This window comes from Micrasema longulum, unplaced genomic scaffold (genome assembly GCF_059751315.1).
Source record: "Micrasema longulum isolate JH-2025_06_02 unplaced genomic scaffold, ASM5975131v1 h1tg000641l, whole genome shotgun sequence".
NCBI classification, from domain to species: domain Eukaryota; kingdom Metazoa; phylum Arthropoda; class Insecta; order Trichoptera; family Brachycentridae; genus Micrasema; species Micrasema longulum.
The window spans coordinates 33,215-52,883 of record NW_028277837.1 but is presented as its reverse complement, the minus strand read 5'-3'; the positions used below and the strand labels follow the sequence as shown (position 1 = coordinate 52,883).

The 19,669-nt window shown below is 36.2% G+C and overlaps 1 long non-coding RNA gene across 5 annotated transcripts; it reads right to left on the bottom strand.

Moving 5' to 3' along the window:
• Positions 1–12,866: 12,866 nt before the first annotated feature.
• LOC148279932 (uncharacterized) lies at positions 12,867–19,285 on the bottom strand. 5 transcript variants are annotated; one of them, XR_015822745.1, is made up of 3 exons: positions 18,991–19,279; positions 14,699–15,413; positions 12,867–13,940 (listed from the first exon to the last, which is right to left on the bottom strand). It is a non-coding gene; the product is annotated as an uncharacterized LOC148279932 (long non-coding RNA). The 5 variants fall into 5 exon arrangements; XR_015822744.1 differs by having other exon boundaries at positions 18,970–19,269; XR_015822746.1 differs by having other exon boundaries at positions 14,699–15,143; positions 18,970–19,269.
• Between the last annotated feature and the right edge of the window lie 384 nt (positions 19,286–19,669).

Genomic DNA, 19,669 nt, shown 5'->3' with positions numbered 1-19,669 from the left:
TGTAAATTAAAACCCTACATTCTCACTCATGCTTGTAAGAAATCTTTTTCATGTTCAGAGTGTAAATATACATGTTCACGGATTAGTCGTGTGAAAATGCACATTCTCACTCATACTGGCGAAAACCATTTTCATGTTCGGAGTGTAAATATTCATGTGTTCGTAAATCTCAATTGCAACAACACATTCTAACGCACAATAGTAAGAAACCGTTTTCATGTTCAGTGTGTAAATATTCATGTATTCGTAGAAGTCAATTGAAAGACACATTCTCAACCATGCTGGTGTGAAAACCTTTTTGTGTTCAGAGTGTAAATATTCATGTATTCATAAAGATGATTTGAAGAAGCACACTCTTATTCATAGTGATGAGAAACCGTTTTTATGCTCAGAGTGTAAATATTCATGTGTTCGTAAAGGTCAATTAAAAGACACGTTCTTACTCATATTCGTAAAAACCTTTTTCATGTTTAGAGTGTAAATATACATGTATTCGTAAAACTCAATTACAACAACACATTCTAACGCATACTAGCGAGAAACAACCTTCATATTTAGAATGTAAATATTAATGTATTCGTAAAATTAAATTGGAACTACACTTTTACTCAAAGTGAATTTATTTACAACATATTTTGAGTTTGTCCAAATTTTGTAGACAAGGACTGGATTCAACTCCCTGGGGAGCTGTTTATATTAACATTTTACAACAGAGATGAAGAACAGTTCAATCAGCTCTTTAACTTCACAAACATCAACAGAGGAAGGAATATAGATGTTCAAATATAGGCAGAATGGTGAATGTTACACAGTGTGTAAAGTGGCCACTTAAACCAGCGATTGACAGTCATAAGCCCTGTAGATGCCTAGACTTCCATATTACCTTCTCTTAAATGTTCTTCATCTCTGTTGTAAAATGTGAATTTATTTAAATAAAACACTAAATTTTTTACCACATAAGAGTTTAATATACAGGGTTTGGCGCATCGTTTGCCAAATTGAATTGGCTGAAAGGAGAGATCGTTTGCTATCTCATCAGTCCCAGAAAAAAATTATCGGCCAAACGTATTTTTTATTTCAATCTTTTTTTACTAAGTACCTATTGAAAATCCGAAAATTAATCATTAAAATTTAAAAAATGTTTTGGGTATAGTATACAAGTTTTATTTTAGCTTTAATGTGCACTTTTGTATGGTTTTACTAATTAAAAATTATGTGCCAGAATGTCTAGTTTTTTTTTTAATAACTCGCAAAGTTTTTGAAAGTGGTAAACATAAACTTAAAACTCTAATTCAATTGCAATTTTTAAAAAAAAACTAAAAGTGATCATGATCTTCGAATTCTTTTTTAAAAGTTCTGTAGTTTATCTTCTTTGCAACTGTGTGCAATATACCATAAAAACCTTTTAATAACTTCATTAATTAGCTAAAATCATGTAACGGACACATCTGTCTGATATTCGATATTACTTTAAAACACGTTTTCGCATAAAGTACATTCTTTAATGGGTAGGAACTGCTATTCGACTACTGTGCAGTAAAAACATATTTTACCTCTTTCTTACATATGGGACTAACGTTCCTAAGACTAGAAATTAAAAATTAAATTCTGTTTAATTAAACATTATTTAAAAATTACAAATGTTGCTCTCTGTTGTGTATGCATGCGCGACATCTTCGTCTAATTTCTTCCTCCGTACCTACGTATTCAGTTTTGTCGTCATTTATTACATGCAGATGTGGATGATCCAGACTTTTTAAAAAGTATTCTTTGGACAGACGAGTCAACGTTCACAAAAGAAGGAATCTTAAATTTACATAATCTTCACCACAGGGCCCCAAAGGATCAAAACGTGTAAAAAGACAGGTCATTCCAAAGACGATTTAGTGTAAACGTTTGGGCAGTAGTGATTGGAAGGCATGTGATCAGACCACATAACTTGCCTGATCACCTTTCTTTGCAGTCTCAATCCTGGGGATTGGGAGTTTTTGATGATCAACTTACCCGAGTTGTTAGAAGAGGTGCTGATTTTTAATGAAGACAGGTTCGTTGTTTTCCAAAATGATGGTTGTCTGGTACATTGGCGATTAACCGCTAGGGAGTACCTAAATGACGCTTTCCCAAATTCGTAGATTGGTAGGAATGGCCTTATTCATGGCTCTGCGTTCTCCAGACCTAACTCCATTGGATTTTTACGCCTGGTGACGTGCCAAAGAGCTCGTATACGCCACGGAATTCGAAACTCGGGACGATTTAGATTAGACAAATTGATGCGGCTTTTCTTAAAATTAAGAAATAAATGCGTTTACGCACTACTACAGTGGAAATTAAACAGATGTCGCGCGTACATACGCAACAGAGGGCAACAATTGTAATTTTAAATAAATGTTTAATTAAACAGAATTTTGATTTTTTAACTTCTAGTATTGGGAACGTTAGTACAATATGTAAGAAAGAGATAGAAGATATTTTTGACTGCACAGGAGTCGAATAGCAGGTCCTACCCCATAAACGCATGGTAATATATGCGAAAGCTGGTGTTTTATACTAATATCGAATATCAGACCGATGTGTCCCGTTACATGATTTTAGCTAATAAGTGAATTTACATAAACTTCAACAATAAAAAATAGGGTCTAGATTTCTAACTGTTCATGCACTCTGTAGCTGCAGGATATGTTGTTATCTAGAATTCATATTTGATTTTGTTAAAAACACGCCAGTCACGTTATTTGTAAAACATAAATGAAGGATAGATTTCTAACCGTCCGTGCGCTCCGTAGCTACAAAACGCGTTGCAATCTAGCTTCTGTATGCTATTAAAATGTCAAATAATTGAAAACGGGGAACTGAATCCCAACCGCCTATGCGTTCTGTAGCCGCAATACGTGTTGGGATGTTTATTGTAAGAAAATGGCACAATAGAAGTCTTCTTCTTCTTCGTTTTTTCATGGCCTTTTCACATCTCACTTGGGTGTTCTGGCCAGTGTCGAGTAGTTTTGTTTTGTTTTTTTTTACATATATACACATGTGTTAGTAATATAATATGTAAAGGTTAGTATGTTAGTATTTAATATAATATATACATATAATAATAAAACATATTTACAGCTTTACACCATTTACAACTAGATATTTACATAGGATTTTAAATACACGTTTATTGGGTGGGGACAGGAGAGTTAGAATATGAATAGGGAATGGGATATTAATATCAGAGAGGTCGGATAGGAAATCAGGATAACAATCATTTATGGGGCATCCAAAAAAAATATGGTTTAAATCTTCCTCATCTAGCTGACATTCGCAAATGGCAGAGTCCCGGACATGGATTCTGAACAGGTGAGAACCATGCAGCAGTGCCCAATGCGCATTCTGCATATGGAGGATGTCTCAAACTTGTTCAGAATCACTTTGGAAAACCAAGGCTTTTCTGTAACATTTGGTTCAGTTGGAAAAGATGTTTACCCTTGGCTTGGGAAGAGGCTACCCAATATTCTTGCCATGTGCGAAGTTGCTTCTCCTTCGTCATAACAAGGAGATCACCTAGTGGTAGTAAATTATTATAGGCAGGATCCCCGGAGTGGACCGCCTCCTTTGCTAACGCGTCCACTTTTCGTTACCGGGAATACCACAATGGCTAGGGATCCAGGACATAACAATACTCTTATTGGATGCCTCTGATATAGAAAGAAGAAATCGAGTTTCCACGCAGAGCTCATCCTCGGGATAAAAGGATGGAGGGGATTTGATTTTTTGTAAGGCACTCAAGGAATCCGACAGGATTAGGAACTTGCTATATTGTGAGCTTAAAGCGTATTTGACAGCTTCTCGGATTGCGATACATTCTGCGGTAAATACAGATGCATTCTTGTGCAATTTGTACAATCTTTGAAAGTTGTTGTCTTCACAATATATAGCCGCACCCGTATGGGTTGCCGAATCTGACCGAGATCCATCAGTGTAGATAAATTTTCCAACCTATCCATCTTGACGACCGAATACGGTTGAATGTACACCGGGGCTGTAGGTGGCTTTCGACTCCGAATGTGAGTTCAATACTTGGGGCATAAATAGAAGTTTTAAATGGGAAACGATAAAGGGGAAGAAGGTCTTTAGGATAAATGTTAGATTCGAAAGATTTGTAAAAATGAAAACTGTTGACTAGTAAAGGGGGTGGTTTATGAAACCAAAAAGATGAGGATGTCACGCAGTCAGAGAGAAATTGTACCTTTTTGAGGAGCAGGTTGTTTTTTGGATAGAGCATTTTAGAAGAAATCTATCCGCCAAGTATTGTCTTCTCATTCCAAGTGGGGATCACAAGCTTCTACTTGTAAAAGCGTTAATTGGAGATGACTTCATGGCTCCGACGACTAGTCTCAGACTTTGGGATTGGATCCGGTCAAGTCTTTGGAGATTCTTTTTTGAACAAGGTTCTAAAAGGAACGAGGCATAATCTAGATGGCTCCGGATATACGCAGTATAAAAAAGTCTCTGTATAAAAGGGTGGCTCCCCACCATACTCGCGAGACTGCTCTTAACGTATTCAATCCGGCTTGACACTTGTTTACTATATGATTTATGTATGAGTTCCTGTAAGATGAGTGTCCAGAATTACTCCCAGGAACTTAATCTGGGACGTAAAAGGTACTATCTCATCTCCGTTGAATTTTTATGGTTGGGATTTTTCGCTGTCTACAAAAGGTTATGGCATACTTTTACCAGTCGATAGATCCAAGCCATGTTCCACTAACCAATTCCTGATGTTTCTCATACCTAAATTTAGAGTATTTTCTAGATTATTTGGGTCCTTCCCATATGGTATACATGAAGAAGTCGTCCGCGGTAATGAAGCAAACTTGTCTCTGAGGGAACAATTCCGCTTATGTCATGCGTATAGATATTGAAGAGAATCGGGCTCAGGACAGAACCCTGAGGTAGTCCCTTGCTCAACTCTCTCTCCACCACAGCATGACCGCGAACACTGATTTCTACCTTTCTGGAGAGAATCAAATTTGCTATAAAGGAAGTGAGTTTTCGCGGGATTCCAATTCGTAGCATTTTAGCTTCTAGAATATGGATAATAACATTGTCATATGCACCACTTATGTCCAGACAGAACCTATAAGAAAATTCTTTCTTAGTAAGAGCGGCTCTGATATCAGATGTCAGAACCGACACGCTTTCAATAGTGCTCTTTCTTTTCCTGAATCCAAATTGAGACTCGGGGAGAGTTTTCGAGCTCTCCACAAACCAGTCCAAGCGTTGTCTCACCATATGTTCCGCCACTTTCAACAGTGTGGAGGAGAGGGCTATGGGGCGGTAGGAAGACCCAAAGTTGGGGTCTTTGTTGGGTTTAAGGATAGGGATAATGGATTGGGTTTTCCATGAAGGGGGGATGTTTCCTGATTCAAAGATCATGTTGATCAATGATAGGATGTAGGAGAGGGTAGGATCACTGTTATGTTGGATAAAACTATACAGTATACCGTCAATCCCTGGAGCTGAGTCTGTGAGCCGGGTCAGAATAGTCTTCAGTTCATCTAAACTGAAGCTATGATCTAACCAGCTTCTATTTGTAAACTGGTACCAATAGGGAGACTCATTCCAGTTATTTGCGGTCTGCGGGGCTAATTTGTTGGCGAACTCCTCAACCCACCCTAGGGTCTCAGGACGTCTCACTGGTGGAGTGAAAGAACCTCTAAATCGACGTATCATGCTCCAAACAGTAGATATAGGCACGTCTCGTGATAAAGAGCAACAGAAGTTTTTCCATCCTTGTCGTTTCTTGTCTCTTAAGAGGCGTTTTGTTTTAGCTTCACCTGTTTAAAACTCAACAGGTTTTCTAGGCTCATGTTTAAGGAGTAAACTTTAGCTTGCTTTTTCCTTTTCAAAACTGCCTCCGCCACATTCGCTATCCCACCATGGGGCAGGGGGGGTTTACTTCTATTGCCTTTCTCCTTTACAGGGACATGTTTGTCTGCTGCTTCGACGATGCATGATGACAATGCTTCATAGCACTTCACTACATTCTCTTTCGTCGGGGTGGGCAGCTCGTTCACTTTAAGTTCAATGTCGTCAGAGAAGTATCTCCATTTAACTCTTTCTGTAATGTATCTCGGTCTTCGTCTTCCCCAGGGGATAGGCCACTTTGCAATATCTATGGCTGGATATGAGGCTGACTACTATAGGGTAATGATCACTACCAATAGTGTCATCCTTAATTGACCATTGCACAGATGGTGCCATTGCAGCGCTGGAGATGGTGAGATCCACTGCACTGGGTCGCTGATTTGGAAGCTGAAGGCGCGTTGCGGAGCCATCATTAAGGACACACATATTCAGATCATCAAGAGATCAACATATCTCTTCCCAACCTGTCGCATGTCGGAGCACCCCACAGGGCATGGTGAGCATTAAAGTCACCAAGGATAAGGAACGGAGGGGTCAATTTTTGGAACAAAGATAAAAGTATCGATTTTGAGGGTTTGTTGGTTGGGGAGATATACATGGAAAGGATGGTCAAGTCATTAACCTTTGCAGCTGTCACTTGGAAAGGACAGCCATCAGTCTTGACATTAATAGGGATAAAGGGAAGGGAGTTTTTGATGAGGAGGGCAGAGCCACCCTTCCCATCCTCACGATCATCTCGCAGACAGTGGAATCCCCGGAATCTAATAGTAGATCCCGGGACCATCCACGTCTCCGAAATGGCCGCAATTGAAATAGATTCTTCTTGCAATGTATGCAAGAGATCTTCTTTTTTATTAAAAATGCTATGGCTGTTCCACTGCAGAATCCTCATCTGAGGAGCCATGGTGGTGGTTAAGTAGGGAGGTTATATTTAGAAGTTGATGGGCGACGTTGGACGGTATTTGTGGATTGTTTTGAAGGATCGATACTAGAATACTCAATATGGTAGATATAATTGTATTGTTCGATGTTGGGACTGTGCTAGGAAAAGCATTCCCATTAGAACCAGATGGAAGTTGTCCATTCGGGAATACAGAAGTGAAGGGTCATGATGAGGAACATTAGGTTTGGAAGGTAGTTTTTTTGACCTCGACTTCCTCTCTACTGATTTTTTGTAGGATATTGGCGCGGAGGGCGCGGGCATAACAACATTGACATTCGGTTTTGTCGTTTTAGAGACGATTTCTGCATAGGAAATCGTCGCTTTTCCGAACATTTTAGAAGCTTCAATATATGAAATGTTTCTATCAGCCATCGTGTGTTTTATGTTTTGTTGCCTTTTAAGCTCAGGGCACAGCTTGCTGGTGGCAGAGTGGTTACCAGAACAATTGAGGCATTTTATATCTTCTGCCGTCACCGTGCAGGATTCCCCATTGTGTGAGGAGCCACACTTGTAACAGCGCACAAGGGATCTACAGACAGTCTTTGTATGTCCGTACTTACAGCATTTAAAACACTGAATTGTCGGAAATACGTAGAGTTCTACGGAGAGGGACACATTGAAGATGGAAATGTGGGAAGTAGAGATTTTGAGTCGAAGGTCAAAACCACCGTGTGGAGGGTTTCCATTCGACTACGTCACCATTACTCGATCTGTAATTCAGTCGTCGAGCCTTGATTACTTTTCCGAATCCATGAGGTACCTCGGCATTCTCCACATGTCCTGTTCAGACCAGTGCGAAGGGATGCCTTTGGTAACACCTTGTTTAGTTACTAGGAAAGTCGGAATGAAAACGTTATAATTATCTTTTTTAGCTATTTCTGATTTTACGAACGTATTGGCTTCGTTTGCCGTCTTAAACTCCACAGAAATACGGTTACGGCCGACGGACTTGATTCCGTTCCAGGCAGTCCGATATTGTTTCTATGAAGAAATCGACCGAAGTCAATATCGTACAAGTTGGTTTGGGTGACGCCGTCTACTTGTACTTTTGTTACATGTACGATAAATGGAGCACGATCCATTCCATTGTACATGCGGGATTGGACTTTGGTAGGTGTGGTAATAGGCGATAAATTGTTGTGACCTCTGGAGTACCTGGGTTTGTAGAAGCTGAGGGTCGGGGGCTAGGTGTTTTGTGTGGGAGGGGGCGGTCTGACTCAGAACTCGATTTCCTCTCCGAATTTATAAGTTTGAGTTTTTTTGATTTAGGCCTTATTGTAACAAATTCGGCGGGATCTGGAACAGTGTCCATTGTACCGCACGACGAATCTAATTGAGATCCATCCGGTGGATCCGGAGGTTTCTCTTTATCATTCATTTATAACAAATAAAAAAAAAGAAAAGTACAAAACAAGTTGTAAAAACCAAAAAAAAATTTGGCTACACGTGTATGGAAAAAATAATTGTTACCTGGTTATTAGGTTTCGGGACAGAGAACGAAAACAAACAAAACTACTGAAAACACTTAATAATAGATAAAATTGTATGTACACCACTCTTTTTTTAACCCAATTAGTGATTATTTCGACTTTTTAAGGAAAAAACACAATAATTCTTATCTAAGACAAACAAAAACGACCGCCACCACTGTTAGTCATAGACAATCCATGCACAATAGAAGTCATCTAGAATAAATAAAAAAGCCTAATAGCCCCGCCACACTATGCTCCTTGCGCTGCTCATGCCCATGCCCCTCGCGCGGCCGCCCTCTCGCCCGATGTGCCCTCTCCGCCCACACACTGCTCTACTCGCGCAATTAATCGCGACGTTCCGCACTTGTCATTTGTCTTTCTATACAGGACGATGAAACTGCGACAGCGTGCGCGCTATGCATTTTTAATACTGCTCATATTTTTATGTTTTTTATATTTTTTTTATTTCCTTTTTTAATTACTATAAAATAAAAAAGTACCTTATAGTCTTTAACAGAATATTTTCTTTTCTTTTCTTTCTCTTTCTTTTACAACACAAAAATATTATATATGTCTATTTATTATAGGAGCAAAAATCATAAACTTTTCTTGTATACCCACGAACAGGCCATGCTTTTGCAGGGTTTTTGTTTGCTATTTGTACAGTTAATATGTATTTCATTATATGTATTTCATTTAAATGTAATATCCTTTATTTTTTTAATAGGTACTTTGTTTCACCTCTCCTATATATTGTATTAAAAAAAAATACAAAAAATAGTTTTTAAAAAATGTCATGCAAAGAAATATACATCATTTAAATATGACGTGCGCGTCTTGTGTGAGCGCTCGATGCGTAACGCGACCGCGCGATTATGTGGCCCCACTCGCACTCATATTGCCGGCCCTTTGACTCGCTCTCAAAAAACCGAGAAAATAGGGAGCGATGGGCACGACGAGGAGCATGACGAGCGGCATGACGAGTAATGTTGCCACACTACGTCTCTGCCTCCTTTCCTCACTACTTCCCATGCCACTCGTCGAGTGTGTGGCAGGCCCATAATAGGCTTTCCTTTAGTCTGGCAACATTATCTACATACCTGGAATAATTCTAAAATGGCCGCCATTCCGCGTACTGAGTGACAGGCCAGGTGACGATTCCGAAGGGGTAAACGCAGTATAAAAAAGCTTATAATCTCCAAGCTTATATTCGCTACGATGCGCGATGGAATGATCTTCACTATCAAAAGAGACACCCTAAGGTAATTTCCCTTATAATTATTATTACAGAAATATAAGCTTTACTAAGCTTTTTAGCATATATAATTAAGAATAGTCCAGAAACCGCATACGCACATCAAACAGAAGGCGACTCAACTACTCATAAATGAGTAGGTTTACGTTTTGACCCATTCGTTTCTTTGTAGACGTCGCTCAGTACGCAACTCCTGATTTGAATTCAACAATGCCGTGTTGTGTCCTTTTAAAGTGTAGAAATACTGCTAGGATCTTAAAAAAACAGGATGCAACCACATTTCAATTTTCACAAAAAAGGCGCTATATAAATTATCCAACTATATATTCTACACAAGAAAAACGTTTTTGACAGTGAATTATCATGTGTGATTTTAAACAAATTTTCGCGAAAAACGTGTATTTACATTTTGAACATGAAAATGGTATCTCACCATTGTGAGGGAGTGCTTTTTCAAACGACTCTTTAGTGAAAAAGTATATTTACACTCTGAACATGAAACCGGTTTCTTGCCGGAATGAGTTAGTGTGTAATTTTAATGATTTCATTTGTATTCATGCTCTAAACATGAAAATGGTTTTTCAACAGTATGAGTGAGCACGTGTCTTTTCAGACTACTAATTTGTGAAAATGCATATTTACAATCCGGACACGAAAATGGAAATCAAATATGATTCTTCACTCCTTCTGGACTTTTGTTAATTATATGCTTGCATTATTCGAATGCTGTAAAAATAACTTTGACTTTTTGTATTTTACTTACCTACACTTAAATAATACTTACTGTAAACTTAATTTTTTTGCCTAAAACTTCATTTTTCAAAAACATAAAATTACGTACCTACTTATTTTTATGTTTTGTCTTTATTTATATATACATATATAATCTATCTAGCTTAGATCAGCTACATCAACGTCGAAAGGAAAAGTTATTATACCTCTACGCAAACAGCGTACTAAATTTGGCGAACGCGCATTGCGGTCGCAGGCCCTATGGCATGGAATGCTCTCCCAGCAGAGGTCCGAAACTGTAAGAGTGAAGTGATGTTTCGGAAGAAACTTAAAACCCACTTGTTCTCTAAATCATTTGAATAAATTCTTAGCATGTGGTGACAAAGTACATTATTTTTCTTAAAATAAAAAGGTAAAAACTAAATTTATATCTTTATATAAACACTTTGTAAAGCGCCCTTGAGGTATTATATTACTGAATTCGCTCTATATAAGTTATCCATGATTATTATTATAAAGCAAAATGTAATTCGACACTTTATTGAATAAATATAAAATTTAATTTAAAAAATAAATGTACAATGCATTTAATCTGCATAAAAAACTAAAAGAACTGACTGTAGAATAGAATAAGAGTAAAGAAATTTATAATATACCAGGGATTATCCCCCAATATTGGTAAAAATCAATATTTATAACATTACCCAAAAACCAGCAGCTGAAAAACGTAATAACTATCCCCTTATAAAGGTCGAACCGCACTACGGCTGCGCCGGGCGACAAAACTTTTTTTGGAATGCCGCGAAGTGTAGCCCAGCTATAGTGGTGTTTGTTTGATACAAAACAGCGAAAATAACATTCCATGTTGCCACGACGCGCAGCGCAGTGCCGCCCTAGTGCGTTTTAACCTTTAGTCGGTAGTAGACTCCGCTGCGCACATTATACACCGATATAACGAGCAATAAAAATACACAAAAATACATAATACGATCTATTCTATATTGTTCCTCGGTATACCCGAAGTCCGAACCCGCATGTGAACCAAATCTTCTTTATTAAGGATCCAGCACTTGACTTATATATACCATGGCTCAATACTATTCAAATACTTAATTTATTCAATAAAATACAAGTGATAATATATATTAATTTATTTAATTAACAACTTTTTTTTTCTTCCACCGTCTTAGACCCAGGATCTGTTTTTCGGTTCTCCACTCCTGGGAAACTTATAACCAGCTATCTCTCCAACTTTTTGGTGGTCTTCTAGGTGGACGTTGGCCTGTGGGGATCTCGTTTGCAACACCACGGGACGAGTCTTTCGTCTTTCGCTATATTTTCATAGTCCCGCCAGAACCGCCTCCTCTTCTTGCTCCATTGCACAATATCCTCAGTTTTGCAGGTTTGTCTTATGACGGAGTTTCTAATTCTATACCAGAGGGTTCTACCTGCAATGGATCTGAGAGTTTTCATCTCCGCTGTTCTCGGGTTTCTTAATCTTGTTTTACCTGCTTTTGTTTCCACACTGTAAGTCATTATTGGCCTAACGCATGTCTTGAATATGCGGACTTTGCTATCTATTCGCATATAAATAACATTGACTCCATATTTATGTTTAATTCGCTGAATGGCTTAATTGATGTACCATCGTTACCGGAACAAGTGGCATTTAATGTTCCGATCCGCCGGTTGCGAAATAATAATGTGTTGTTCCTCGATCAACACAGCACGAACTATGGCTTGCATGCACCAATGTCCCGATTGTGTCGTATTGTAAACTCGAGACAAGATCTGGACTTTTTTGATGTAAGTCTTTATAGATTTAAAGATTCACTAAGATAGACCGGATTTGGTCTTAATGTAGTAAATTTTTTTTTGTCCTAGCTTTAATTTTATTTAATTGTATTTTATTTTATTAGTGCCTGTATTTATTACAAGAAATTGTATTTACCATCGTTAGAATGGACTGCATAAGTCGGTCAAATAAATAAATAAATATGTTTATTGCGCCACACTAAATTTCTCAGATAGCCAGTTGTTACAGAGATTGCTCTCTTACTTTAGAGTATAAGTCGCTATGAAGCCCTATGGCTGGATATTTATTTATTTATGATGTTTATACAATGTTAATGTTTATACAATAGGTACATTCAATATCATTTCCTTTTTATTTATGGATGTAGCCGCTTAACTGGCCCACAGGCACGTTCCGGAGTGTCAGTGTATTATTTATTTTATACATAATAGTCCCTGCATACTTTCACATCAATTGTCGGGTCACATCAAAATATTATAGGTGTAAAAATTCAAAAGAAATATGAAAAAAGATTTTTTTTAATACCTACATTAATAAAATGAGAAAGGACTTTCAAGAAATATAAATTATATTCTGATATATGAAACATATTCTTCAGCTTCCTGTCTAGTCCTTTTAGTAATCCGTTTATGGACTAGAGTTTTAAAAAGATTGTTTTCATTTTGTTTACCGATATATCTATGCTTAAAAGTTGTAAAGCTTAGGGGCCAGAAAATTATAGTAAAAATTATATAATGAATATTTACTAACATTAGTTTATTCCCATGTATCGTTTTTACACATTTATTGAAAGTAATTATTTAAAGAAATTTCGTATAAATATTCGAATAAAAATACGAAAATATTAATTATGCTTGTGAGTTATGCTATGTTTTTTTAAATATTCAATTCGGTAACAGGTATATTCACATTCTGAACACGAAAAGGGTTTTTCAGCGGTGTGAGTTAGAATGTGTGTTTTCAAATGACTGATTTGTGAAAATATTTTTTCGCACTTTAAACATGAAAATGGCTTTTCACCAGTATGGGTGAGAGTGTGTCTCTCTAAATCCCCTTTCCGTAAACACGTGTATTTACATTCTGAACATGAAAATGGCTTCTCACCTGTATGGGTGAGAAAGTGCTGTTTCAAACGACTCTTTAGCGAACAAGTATATTCACACTCCAAACACGAAAACGGTTTCTTACCAGAATGAGAATTCATGTGTAATTTTAATGATCTCTTTTGTGAACAAGAGTATTCACACTTTAAACATGAAAACGGCTTCTCAACAGAATGAGTGAGCATGTGTCTTTTCAGACTACTAATTTGTGAAAATGCATATTTACATTCTCGACACGAAAATGGCTTTTTACCAGTATGAAGGAAAACATGTTTTATCAAATCGCTTTTCCTTAAACATTTATACTCACACTCTGAACATGAAAACGATTTCTCAGCAGTATGGATTTTCATATGTAATGTTAAATAACCGTTTCGTCTACAAGTGTATTTACACTCAGAACAGGAAAGGGGTTTTTCGATAATATGCATTTTTACGTGGGCTTTTAAATACCTTTGTTGTGAACGTGTAAATTTACATTCTGAACAATCGAATAGTTTATTATCAGTGAGAGTTTGTGTATGGGCGCCTAAATTATCCTCATTTGAACAATTTACATTAAATTGTGGGGAAGACTGTGGTTTCTCTGCAGTATTGGTTGTGTTGTCTGATGACTCTTTGTAAGAACATTTTGAGAGATTCGACCTTCGGGAAACAGACGATGAGCAATCGCTGTTTTGAGGTTTACTTCTGCTTCTTCGAAGACCTAAAAAAGATGAGGTGAAGATTTTATCAAATTTCATGATTATCTCAGCAGAGGCAGATAATATTTTGAAAATATGATAACCGGAACCTCTTTTTACACGGTTACTACATGGCATGGCTTAAAAAACTTAAAACCCACTTGTTCTCTAAATCATTCGAATAAATCCGTAGCACGTGACAACAAAATAAATTATTTTAATTAAATTACAAATTTAAAAGCTTCAATTAAATTAACTTAACAATAGAATCACCATGTAAAGCGCCCTTGAGGTATTTTATTACGAAAATGGCGCTATATAAGTTATCCACAATAAATAAATAAAAATGGCGGTTCGATTCCCGTTGAGAACACAAAAATGAATAATATTTTCTCAAGTCTGGATGTTCTGTACTGTAATAGGGACTTTGGCCTGTTGTGGTGTAAAACAATAAATAGTAAAATCAAGTAAACGTAATGTTGACCAATCGTCATATTCTTTCCGCACCCAACGGTTCATAGGGAACTACATTGGTAAACCATTCGCATTGTATCTTGATCATTTTTGTTACATGAAGGTAGTCGAGGGACTATGAAATATTCTTGTTTAAAAACGTATTTTAAAATAAAAAAATTGTGTCAACCATGTCGGGAATCGAACCCTAGATCTCTTGTATGGTAAGCAAACGCGTTGACTACTACACCTAGAGGCCAATTTAATAAATAAAAAAAACAATATTTTAAAAATCTATGAAAATTATAGTGGCGTTAGTAAAACTTACCATTATCCTCAGTTTTGCAAATGGATTGCAAACCTGATTGCAATTCTTGTTTTAAATCAAGGTACTGAACATCAGCTTTTGTAAAGGTCATTATATCATCATTTACACCATCCTGATATTTAGTACAGGTTCCAAGTTCAGCCTTTACGGTAGCAACACATGGCTCTACGCTTTTAACAGGACCTATCGTCCCTTCCTGAGTATGGAAAATATTTCCTTCTACACCACCTGTACCCGGTTCAGCTTTTACGGTAGAGACACCTAGGTCCACGCTTCTATCGCCACATGGTATCGCTTCCCTGATATGAAGAATTTCATTTTTTAAATATTTAGTACGGAGTTTGTCCGCGGAGGGAGCAATAACTGGCTCTGTACATCTATCCAAATGTGATACTTCTTCCTCAGTATGGTAAACATCATCTGCATAGCCAGTCCACGGTTCAACCTTAATTTTAGAAAGATTAGGCTCAATATCAAGACATGGTGGCTCTTCCCCCGTTAAAAGAATACCACTTTCTGTATTGCCGATTCCAGGTTCAGCTTTCGCGTTAGCAACAAGTGAGCTTTCTACATTACTTGGATACGAATCATCTTCAGAGGTATGTTTAATATATTCGTTTACGTTGTGGGTTTTCGATTTAGACTTTTTACTAACTTGAACGAGCTCCATTTTTATTTTAAACTATTCTTTAGTTATGACTTTCACTCGAATATCCTAAAAAAAAGTTAAATAATGGGCTAGAATACCAACCGTTCATGCGCTCTGTAGCTGTAAGACACGTGGCATTCTAGCTCCTATACGCTTTTATTTGAATCGGTTTATGACTTTAATGAAGATTAAAAAACATAATCGTAAAAACAAAATAACCAAATGTACAGAAGTTTTCAGTGGCAAACATGCAAAATTTATTTATTTTTGGAACAATAAAAATTAATATCAACTGTCACATACACATAGGTACAAAACTAATACATTGACGCGGGCCAGTAATCTTTTATAACTATCCACAGCGTGCGAGTTAAAAAAATTATAAGGAATTTTTAAAACGAACCATTTATTTTCAAATAGGTGTGTCAGATCAGATAAAAAGAACGGCACTGACAACTAAACATTATGCCGTTTACGCAAAGAGGGGGAGATAATATAACGCTTCACCAAGACATCTTTACATACGTATCTCACTTCCCATATGTGTATTCATGTATTTTCTCGTGCACGCAAACCGATTATTTCGGCATTTGACATGTCGACTCTTTTCACTACTTTAACCCTAGATCACTAACCATTCGTATATTAGACTGCTGGCACCCCGAGCTTTTCCTGTTTCTATAAGTTCCCTCCGCCCGCCTCCTTCCCCACATCTGGTACCTTCGTAAATAGTGAAATTGTTACCCACACGCATCGATTGCGGACGCACGGTAATCAGATCGGGATATATCACGTAATCGTCGTCGGACAGACGAAGCGTTGGTAGTTCTGTAACTTTTTTATCCTTCTTTTAGAATATAATATCTCATTTTAAGGAATTTGTTTTAGATAGTAAAATTGAAATGTAAATAAATATATAATACCCATATGTAAAACGAACTCCCTCTCTAAACACGAGTTTTCACTCTATTAGAGGAAGAAACGTTGTTATTAATAGAGAAATATCACATACTACGAATACCGATAAAAATATATAAAATGGAATAATTATTGTATTTTCAAAATCAATACGGATACTGTGGAGAAATGTTTTCGTCAAAAAAGAAATTCAATAAAAATACGTTCGTAGAAAAACGCGACGTGTTTGGACTTGGTTGTTGTGACGTCAAGATTCGTGATATTATTTTACACAAATTTCAACGGCCACAAACAAATAAACATGAATCGTGTCGTATTAGGGGCGTGGCCAATGAATTCAGTGTTTTTACGGGAATTCAAAATAACAAATTTAAAAGTATTTTTTATTCTATTGTGGGGGTCATCACCATCAAGCCGTAAAGTTGACAGGGCCGAACAGCGTTTTAGCCCGCAACGCGTAACCTGGCGGAACGTCAGCTCGGACAAGTAATTAAACGTCGTGCAGCAAAAGAATATGCACATTCCATCTTGGCATTTCGTGTCGCTCGTCCACCAGCTCCTGGCCAGTGTTCGCTATTGTAAATTCCTTCTGTACAAAATTGTAAGGATGTAACTCGTGTGTATCTACTCGATAAATAACTTCAATTGTAATCCATCTTTCTCATTTAACCCCAAATCAATTCACGTGCACCCATCCATACACTAGGTACTAATAATTAGCAAAAAAATATTTTTTTTACTGGACAGTATTTCATAGACCTTTATAACTTATATTTTTACATAATTGAACATGGTGAAGAAGGCAGTAGTCAAGTAACAAGTATAACTATCGAGTAAGCGAAAAAAATACAGCTTTTGCTCCGCCGAAAACGTCGCATGACGAAATACTTCTGCAAGGGCTGCATAAGACCCATTTGTGGCGAACACACTGTTTCTATGTGCAGCAGCTTTACCATGTAAGTTAATTCCAAAAATATCTTTATTATTTGATGGCCTGAAAATTAAGATTGCTATGTAAGGTAATTTGTTATAAAAATATAGGTTTATTGATTGATTTGGTGTATATTTTGTAGAGCTCTATATTTAAACTTATAATATAAGAAATTAAACACTGATTTGAATCTACTTAACACTTTATTTTATAAAGTTTATATTTGGAGCGCTAACTTTGTGGTTATTCATTATAATAAAATAAATAAAAACAACTTTGTTTTTAACCACTATTTTTTATTTTCCACCTACCGGTTTCAAAGCAAACAAGCTTCTTCGTCAAGGTTTACGTAACTAATGCATTGATTCCTTTTTTATTTTTATCATGTTCACTAAATGCCAAAATAATATTTCTTTTAGTCCTCTCCTGTCTAACTTCGAAAATAATGATATCAAATTACCACCCGTGTAAAGAAAAAACGACTTGATTTATTGGGTCCACGTGTAGTATTTAGTGAACATGATAAAAATAAAAAAGGAATCAATTCATTAGTTACGTAAACCTTGACGAAGAAGCTTGTTTGCTTTGAAACCGGTCAGTGGAAAATAAAAATTAGTGGTTAAAAACAAAGTTGTTTTTTTTTATTTTACTTTATTTTATTTTTACAAACATAAAAACAAAAATTTCGTGACAATTGTTTCGCCTTGTTAGGGCATTTTCAAACGAATGTGAAGATTAGATGGATTGAATGTCCTTATATAGTTATATATAGTTCAAGATACTTAAGTAACAAATAAAAATAATTTTATGAACTATAGCATGTACATCAATCATAATTGCAGGGAAAACCAATAGTTAAGGACTTTAGGTATTCATAATATTTCAATCGTGTATTAAAATTATAAAGAACACCAACCTATAATAATGTTATTGATATATTTTCCACAATACTATCTAAAGATATAAAACTATAAAGCTTCATTAATTATTTTACAATGCATACATGTATGTCAATAAATACTTAGGTACTTTGTTATATTTTTTCCGAAATTCAAATATAAACACTTTCACATTCTTTTGAAAATGCCCTAACAAGGCGAAACAATTGTCACAAAATTATTGTTTTTATATTTGTAAAAATAAAATAAAGTACTTAAATTTATTTCAACAGAGAGGGAAAAACATTTTTGAGAAGGGAAAATGGTAGTCTAGGCATTTACAGGGCTTATGACATGTCATTGGCTGGTTTAAGTGGCCACTTTACACACTGTGTAACATTCACCATTCTGCCCATTTTTGAAAATCCACATTTCCTCAACTCTTCCTTCTGTAGACTTTTGTGAAGTAAAAGAGCTGAAACCTTTAAAATGCCTAGACTTCCATATTACCTTCTCAAAAATGTTTTTCCCTCCCTGTTGAAATAAATTTAAATATGAATAACTCCCTAAGGAGGAGATCCAGCCAGTCTGCAACCATTTGGACATACTCAAACATTGATAAAATAAAGTTTTAAGTAGACACAAATCAGTGTTTGATTTCTTATATTATAAGTTTAAAATAAAAGTGATTAAATGAATATTGATGTTCTTTTTCGATGTCTGGCAGACGAAATATTAATTACACCCTTACTCGAATATAAGGTTAGTGAGCTAGGGTTAAACGCACTGTACACATACAGGATATAAAGTGATTATAACAACTCAGTTTTACGTTATTTCTTTTTTGCTGTTCAGCTATGAAAAAAAACAATAATATAATAAATATTTTACCAACCATTCATAAGAAAATACCTACATAACGCAGAAATCATTTTGAATAACTTCACATTTTACTGTTCTGAACTAAAAGGTGTGTATCATTGTACTAGCTGGAATATACAGTTATAATAAATAGAGAGCACACGAATGGTTATTATCTTTACTTTTTTAGTCTCCAAAACCAATTGATTATAATCATAACAATGATCGTAACAGAAGCCACACAAAATTTCTTGCTTCCTAGAGGAGAAAACAAAATTTAACCCGACTAAAACGTCCGAGGACGACTAGAAATACCAGCCGTCATTTTGCGAGTATCGTACATTGTAAGCGCATGCGTCAGTGTTATATAATAGACAATAATAGTATAAGGTGATAGACAATATTTATTATTCTCGATGGTGAGAACCTACTTAATTTTGATTATTTATTTATTTCTTATTTTATTCCAAGGGGCAAATTGAAAACAGAAGTTTTGGAAAGCGGTATTATAAGACTACTCGTGGACCAGTCTAAATTCCAAGAGGGTTGTGATTTGTAATGCAGCGCTGGCTATATTTTTTTCGACGGCACACAGTATTTTGTTTTATGCAAGCTAGACGCTAGACATTCGTTTTTGAATTCCTCAACAATGACTTCATGGAGGTATTCGCAGGTTTTTTGTACATGGAAAATTTAAAGAATTACTTCTATTTACAGAATTATTTTACAATAAG